Genomic DNA, 9,095 nt, shown 5'->3' on the forward strand with positions numbered 1-9,095 from the left:
CTTGTTTCTTCTGATTTAACATTTATACTATTTTTTTTCTCTCTGTTTTTTCCCCTTGTGTGATCATCATTGATACACGTCGTTGAGTCATTAATTAACATTGTAAACAATTCCCTTATTATTCTATCTAATGTTGGTCAAAATAATTTGATTAATTAGAAATATGTGATATTGATGAAGGTGGACTGATTATGAAACTTTAACTAATAGATGATTGAAGATATGTCTATTAGTTAGTGAGTCTGAAATCCAACCCGTTTTCTCATTAGCTAATACTTCTACTTTGGTTTCCGAGTTGGAAAAGCCGGTACATCCGGTTTACAAAGTTCTACAGTCGGTCTTTACTGGTTACATTCCTTCTCATCTTTGATGGCTAGACTGATCCAAATCCGGACTAAACATTTGACATGTTTATACTGCCAAAAGGTTGAAGAAAAATATGCTACTAATAATTAATAAAAAATTGATTAGAACAATGATGTAATCGTGTTACCTGTTCATTAAGTACTCTATATGCTACTTTACGATATTCAAATCTTTAAAGTTACTATTCAAAATACTTTAGGCTACTGATTTGGATATTAAATTACTTTATTCTGTTTGCGTATGAAGGTTTTGGCTAGGGATATGTCTCCATATAGTATGTGAAGCCGTCTATAAAAAATGAATCATCTTTGGTATCCCTGGCAAGCAGATCCAAAAAACAGTAATCAAAGATTTCAAAATAATCGGAGAACAACTTCAGCTCACAATTTGACAAAATTAAAAAAGATGTTAACATATACGATTTCACCTAATCAGTTGTCTCTTGATCCAAAAGAAACCATACTAATTTGATATTTTGAGTGTGTGATTGGGAAATATAGAGTAAATAAGAGGGAAAAATGTGAAAAAGAAAGGAAAAATAAAAGTGAGAGAGAGAGTAAACTAAAGTAAATACAGTTACTCTTGTTTGAATTGGAGTAAATTTATTAGTGTGTTTTACTCTCTTTTAACAATAACTAGAGGTAAAAGAAGGAAAAATGTTTTTATCTACATTGGAAAGATTTCAGAGTAAATATGAGTAACTGATATTTTTCTTTCATTATTTACTCTAGAAGTAATATACAGTCGCACCCTTTATACTTTAGATCCTAAATCCAATTTCTGAAGAAAGAAATAAAAACTAAGAAAATGATGTATATATATATATATATATATATATATAATATTTATATAGTGTTTCATATTTTAGCGTAATAATTATGTCAACTTTCTACCACCACAATCTATTTTCAGAGTTATCTTATTTTTGTTTTCTCTAAACTTTCACTTTAGTGAAAAGTTTCAGATCCAAAGTTCCGAACCGGTATCGATCCAAAAAATCGGGTTTTGGATTGGATCTGGATATGATGAATACTCGATTGGGTATGTTTTCATTTATGTTTTAGATAACGGATCGGATTAGGTATTATCTGAGATTCGAATGACTACCCGACACATCTGATTTTTGATTCATAGACTCATTAAATAAATATAGGTTTTAGTTTGTTCAATACTAATTTTATTTTCTTGTAAGTTTATTCAAGTATGCTTTTATTTAATTTTATAGTTCTGATATTTATAGGTCTTATTCTCTTATAATTGATTCGAATATTCATATAAATCGGGCAAAAACACCTATTTTGGATATGTTCGGATAAAAACAGCTGAATCCAAACCGGAACAATTTTTCTACGGTTACCTCAGATATATCCGAAATTATCCTGCTTCGACAAATACCGAACCGAATCCGATCCGAGTTTTATAAATACCGATCGATACTAATTTTTACATATCCAAAATATCCAAGATCCAAGATACCCGATCTGGTTATCCGAATTCTCATGCCTAGAATAAATAAAGAAACAAATACATGAGTCTGTAAATATTTTGCTGTCAAAAAAAAAATATCAACATCTCATCCGATTTTTATATATTCAGAGTGTAAAGGTTTCCATTTATACTTTAAATCAAATACGTTGTGTGTTTCAGTCGAAAATTAAGTCACCTACCATTACAAACTCTTAATTACTCATAAGAAACCAACATAGCCTCTTTTACAAAAAACAACAACATAACTTCAAATATTTTTCAGAATATTTAATTACACTTTCAGAAGTAAGAAAACTGCTGAATAGAAATTAAGTCATATATTACCAATTGAGAAGCTATGGTTTTAAGAACGTTCAATTGCACTTGTGAAAGTAACAAAAATGCTGCCAACAAAAATGGATAATGTTTTGTAACGATAGTCTGTAGTAAAGGAAACAAGTGTGCTAATCGAACGCTTAACACAAAGTGTGCTAATCAAACCCTTAAGACAGTGTGCTAAACACAACAAAAAATAATATGACTGAAGGAAAGGAAAACAAAAATGTAAAGTAACAGAAAGGAACGAGACACGACTATCATGGCATTATTGTTCAACAGATTAATAAAGAAATCGATATATTTATGTATTTGTGTTTTTTTGTTGGTCAGATGTATTTGTGTTTATTATTCATCTTTTTCCTTCTTAAGAGAGGAGACAAGGGAGGTATCTTTCTCGATATCACCGGGGACCATCCACTATAACTTTACCTGGAATAGCGGTCAAAATTTTAACTTTATATTTCTACAACTCGTATGAGTTTTATTTTTGGCTATAGACATTGAAAGTCTATGCGGAAACTGGAACCTAAAAGAAATTTTATTCACTCGAGGTATTTTACTGACAATGCTTATGAATAAAAATAGAAAACAACAAAAGGAAGATAAAATGAGGAGAGGTTTTTATATAAGAACATTAGAGAATCTTATAAAACTCATAGAAATACTTCTCTTTATAAATAGTGTAATTTTTAGTAAAACGTATATGTATATATATGTATATATATATATATATGTATTATCTATTTATATCAAAAACTAATGTTATTTATACTTGAGATATTTTATAAAAGTTTAAGTAATGGGTTTGATGAGGTCACTATTATTTGAAATTTTTGGTAAAAATATTTTTGGAACTAATTGTTGTAGGGAGTGTGAACATGAGAACATCGATGAAGTCGACATAAAAAGGTGGCAACTTGTAGAGGACTTTTATTTGTTTCCGTACTTCCTAGATTTCCAAGAAGTGATAGTAGGCTTAAAGTTTTTATAAAAAAAGATAGTAGGCTTAAAGTTGTTGTTCTTTTATATAGGAAAAACGATTATATCAATTCCGTAGATAATACAATGAATCTAGCATCAAAGTTAATTTTATAAATCAAACTGATATTCCACAATATGTGATTTTCTAGAATTGCCAAGAAATTTTGAACAAGAGGATTTGCTAATTTGTCTGTCTTTAATTCACGGGTTTGGGGCATAAAATAATTAGCAGACCACTGCTATAAATCATGGACTATCATCTATTATGATGAATGACGACATGTGTATGACAAAAACCTAAATAATGAAATAATCTTTTTTTTGAACAATGTTAAATTTTATATCAATTTTTAATTTTCGACAAAATACAAAAATAATAGAGAAACAAAAAGACCAAAATCTACAAACAAAGACTAAACTACAAAGAAAAATAGGCGAAACCAACAAGCAAATTAAAAAACCACATAACAAATTAAGAGGATCATGGCTGACGAAACACCAATTCCAAGCATGGATTTCTGACATTTGCAAAGTTTCTGCAGACTCGAAGTACGGGAGTCTTCATTGTTGTTGCCACGAGCTCATCCTTCTGAGGCAACCCTCGGACCTCGCAACCAGAAAGAGCCGAGGACTATGCAAAAACAAAATAGCTTTAGAAGATGAAACTACACTGGGCGATATAGAAATTTTTACGAGAAGTTAGAAAAGGCCCGTCTGGCCAGCATCTTCGAAATAGAAAAGTCTCGAGAATCATCTCCCACATCCCACAGTTGTAACAAAGTTGCCATAGTCAGATTGCCATCACTATTCAAGACCTAATCATTATGTTTTGTTGCAGAAGAATATAACTCAATTGAATAATCACATGTCTAGAACGTGTGAAGCAAAGCCCGAATAAAAAAACACAAAACAATAGAAACGAAGAGAAACCAAACACCATCTCAGTCTTGAAGAGGACATAACATAAGAAAGAAAGAGATAAACAGATCGCCGATGAACCAACGAAAACCACAAGAATACACCAGTCAGATCTGTCACCTCAACTAAGTTAAAAGCTTAAAGGCATCTCCAACAATTGTTGGATAATTCCAAGCTTGTGGAAACTTAACATATTATTAGATGTTTAATATGTTAAGATAAACACAATAAGGAAACCTAGAAATAGGAAAAGGAAGTTTCTATTTAGGTTAGGTTTGTGTTTTCCATATCCCACATGTTAAAGGGAATTGTCTTTCATATAAATATAGGTCTAATGGAGAGGTGTTCCATATGATCTAAGAGAAACATATTGAGAGCTTTAGTTTTGAGTAGTTTCTAAAGCTAATAAGAAAAGTTGTTCTTATAATTCTTTGTGTTTCTAAGAGATTTGAATTGGTATCAGAGCCAGGTTGGAGACTCGATCTAAGCTTAAGTTGTAGCTTAAGATCCTGGTGCTTGTGAACAAGAGATCGTGACGGCAAGATGGCTGACGTGACTAGGGCTCCACGCACGAAGGACTTTGGATCTACATCCATCCAATGTCCGATGTTGTCATCGACAAACTACACAGTTTGGTCGATGAGGATGAAGGTTCTACTACGTGTTCATGAAGTGTGGGACACAATCGAACCCGGTTCAGATGATCAAAAGAAGAACGATGTTGCGATAGCTCTTTTGTTTCAATCTGTTCCAGAGACTTTGATTCTCCAGGTGGGAGAACAAACCGCATCAAAAGAGATCTGGAACGCCATCAAGTCACGACACCTAGGAGCTGATCGTGTAAGGGAGGCGAGACTTCAGACGTTGATGACAGAGTTTGATAGGTTGAAGATGGATGATGCAGATACGGTCGATGACTTCGCGGGAAAGATATCGGGCCTATCATCCAAAGCAACCTCGTTGGGAGAAAACATAGAAGAATCCAAGATGGTCAAGAAGTTCTTGAAGGGTCTTCCAAGACACAAGTATATCCAGATCGTAGCATCACTTGAGCAAGTCCTAGATCTCAACTCGACGGGGTTTGAAGACATAGTTGGAAGGCTTAAGGCGTACGAGGAGCGTGTAGGAGAAGAAACTCAGAAAGAAGACCAAGGGAAGCTGATGTTTTCGAACAATGAAGAGCATAGTCAGAGGGGCTATGAGAATTCCCGTGGTAGAGGAAGAGGACGGAACGGTAGAGGCAGAGGTCGAGGTAGGTCACACAACCAAAACCGTGCGTCACACACCGAAGATAACAACTCGAAGAAGAATCGTTCAAAGCTGATATGTTGGAGATGTGACAAGCCTGGTCACTACGCAACTGTCTGTCCCGAAAAGACAGAGAAGAATCAAGAAACTAACCTAAACGAGACAGAAGAGGCTGATGCACTCTATGTACACGAGGTGGTGTTTTTGAATGAAGATAAGGTGATTCCGAAGAATCTTGATATCGACAAAGGCAATGCAAGTGTCTGGTATTTGGATAATGGAGCGAGCAATCACATGACAGGGAACAAGGAGTTCTTTTCGAGTTTGAATCTCAACACCAAAGGGAAGGTGAAGTTTGGTGATGGATCGTGTGTTGACATTGTAGGAAAGGGTGTGGTTACCTTTGTGTGCAAGACTGGAGAGAAGAAGGCACTCAAGGACATATACTACATACCCGATCTGAAGCACAATATATTGAGTCTTGGGCAAGCAACAGAGAACGGATGTGAGGTTAACATGAAAGATGTCTACTTAACGCTCACAGATTCGCATGGAAGGTTGCTAGTTCGTGTGACAAGATCTCCAAACCGTCTCTACAAGACCCCTATGGAGATAAGCTACCCGGAGTGTTTACATGTCAGGGACGTAGATGCTACATGGAGGTGGCATGCTCGACTAGGACATATAAGCTATGGAGTGATGAACAACATGGTAAGGAAGGAGATGGTCGTAGGAATGCCGTGTGTAACACACGAAGAAAGCGTGTGTGACGCATGTCTCGCAGGAAAGCAGATCAGACAGTCATTCCCGACCAAAGCCATGTTTCGTGCGACAAAGCCATTAGAGTTATTGCATGGAGATTTGTGTGGTCCAATCACACCACCAACGCCTGCAAATAATAAGTATGTCTTTGTATTGATCGATGACTTCTCTAGGTATATGTGGGTTATGCTATTGAAGGAGAAGAGTGAGGTATTCGATCGATTCAAAAGGTTTAAAGAGAGTGTAGAGAAGCAGACCGGGTCAACCATCAAAACCTTTCGCACCGATAGAGGAGGAGAGTTTACCTCAGCTGAGTTCAATCTATTCTGTGAAGAGAATGGAGTTAAAAGGCACCTAACCGCGCCTTACACACCTCAACAAAACGGTGTTGTGGAGAGGAGAAACCGAACCTTGATGGGAATGACAAGAAGTATGCTGAAGGCAATGAAGATGCCGAACTACTTGTGGGGTGAAGCTGTACGACATTCAACTTACCTCATCAACAGAGTTCCTACAAAAGCCTTGAAGAATCAAACACCATACGAGTGCCTTACATCGAGGAAACCAAATATCAAGCACTTGAGGATATTCGGTTGTGTAGCTCATGCGAAAATCACTGGTCCTTATCTGAAGAAGTTGGATGAGAGATCAAAGAGTATGGTCAATCTTGGAACTGAGCCGGGTTCCAAAGCCTACAGACTTTATGATCCAGACACAAGGAAGGTGATGGTGAGTAGAGATGTGATTTTCGATGAAGAGAAAGCTTGGGACTGGGCGTCTACAACAAACCAAGATGATTGTGAACCGAGCATGCTTAAGCTTCCACATGAGGGTGATATAGAAGAAGGTAATGATCAAGGTGAGGATCATGAACAGGAAGCTATAAACCAAGATGAGGAAGAAGAAGAAGATGCGGATCACAATGCAAACCAAAACGGTGGAGGTCAACCGCTGGTGACCAGACAAGGCCGAACCATAACAAAACCAAGATATCTCGATGATTATGTGTTACTTGCAGATCAAGAAAGTGCAATGCTGTTGCTCACAGTGGATGGCGAGCCAGAGAACTATTTTGAAGCTGAACACGTACGAGAATGGGTTGAAGCGATGGTGGCCGAGTTGGAGTCTATCACAAGAAACAAGACATGGAAACTTGTGGATAGACCGGCTGGAGTGAAACCCATAGGGTTGAAGTGGATCTTCAAGATCAAGAGAAAGGCGGATGGTACAGTGAGCAAGTATAAGGCGAGACTTGTGGCAAAAGGCTATGTACAAAGAGAAGGAATAGATTTCGACGAAGTGTTTGCACCAGTGGCAAGACTTGAAACCATTCGGCTCTTAATAGCCCTCGCAGCAACGAACGGTTGGGAGATACATCACATGGACGTGAAGACCGCTTTCTTGAATGGAGATCTAAAGGAGTTAGTGTATGTAACTCAACCTGAAGGTTTCGAAAAGAAAGGAGAAGAGGATCGAGTATATGTGTTACACAAGGCTTTGTATGGGTTACGCCAGGCACCCAGGGCATGGAATGTAAAACTCGATCAGGTTCTCAAGGAGATGAGATTTGAGAAGTGCACGAAGGAACCATCAGTGTACTGCAAGACTGAAGGAGGAGACGTCTTGATCATTGCCATCTACGTTGATGATCTATTTGTGACAGGGACTTCACTTAAGGTGATTAGGCAATTCAAGGAGGAGATGTCTAAGAAGTTCGAGATGTCAGATCTAGGTAAGCTAACGTACTACCTTGGCATAGAGGTGATTCAAGGAGCAGACGGAATCAGAATAAAACAAGAGAGGTATGCTCAAGGAATCCTGCGTGACACAAAGATGGAAGCGTGTAACGCACCTCAAATTCCAATGGAGGCGAATTTGAAGATCTCAAAAGCTGAAGATGAACAAGAGATAGATGCTACCGAGTTCAGAAGAATCATAGGATGTTTGAGGTATCTGCTTCACACAAGACCCGACCTGTGTTACGCAGTAGGTGTTCTTAGCAGATACATGCACAATCCGAGAAACTCTCACGGACAAGCCATCAAGCACATACTGCGGTATGTGAAAGGAACAACAAACTTCGGTCTGTTCTTCAAGAGAGATGGGTCAAGGAGTGTCGTTGGTTATAGTGACAGCAGTCACAACATTGATCTCGATGACGGGAGGAGCACGTCAGGACATGCATTCTACTACGGTTCATCACTGATTACTTGGACGTCGCAGAAGCAGCAGACGGTTGCATTGTCATCATGCGAAGCAGAATTCATGGCAGCAACAGAAGCAGCGAAGCAAGCTATATGGATCAAGGAATTGTTGAGTGAGATACTAAGCAAAGAAGGCGAGAGAGTCAAGCTTAGGATCGACAACAAATCAGCCATTGCTCTAACCAAGAATCCAGTTTTCCATGGAAGGAGTAAGCATGTACTCAAGAAATATCACTTCATTCGTGAGTGTGTGGAGAACGGGCATATCGAAGTGGAGCATGTGCCGGGTGTTGAGCAGAAGGCCGACATCCTTACCAAGCCATTAGCAAGGATTATGTTCAAGCAAATGAGGAGCTTAATCGGAGTTCAAGAAATTGATCTCCCTAATTCAAGTTGGAATTAAGGGGGTGAATGTTGGATAATTCCAAGCTTGTGGAAACTTAACATATTATTAGATGTTTAATATGTTAAGATAAACACAATAAGGAAACCTAGAAATAGGAAAAGGAAGTTTCTATTTAGGTTAGGTTTGTGTTTTCCATATCCCACATGTTAAAGGGAATTGTCTTTCATATAAATATAGGTCTAATGGAGAGGTGTTCCATATGATCTAAGAGAAACATATTGAGAGCTTTAGTTTTGAGTAGTTTCTAAAGCTAATAAGAAAAGTTGTTCTTATAATTCTTTGTGTTTCTAAGAGATTTGAACAATGACACCAAACTTGATGTAATATTTTATTCCAAATTTGATGTTTTGGTGTTATAATCTTTTTGTCATCTCCAACAATGACATCAAATTTTACACCAAATG

This window comes from Brassica napus, chromosome A9, assembly GCF_020379485.1.
Source record: "Brassica napus cultivar Da-Ae chromosome A9, Da-Ae, whole genome shotgun sequence".
Taxonomy (NCBI): Eukaryota; Viridiplantae; Streptophyta; class Magnoliopsida; order Brassicales; family Brassicaceae; genus Brassica; species Brassica napus.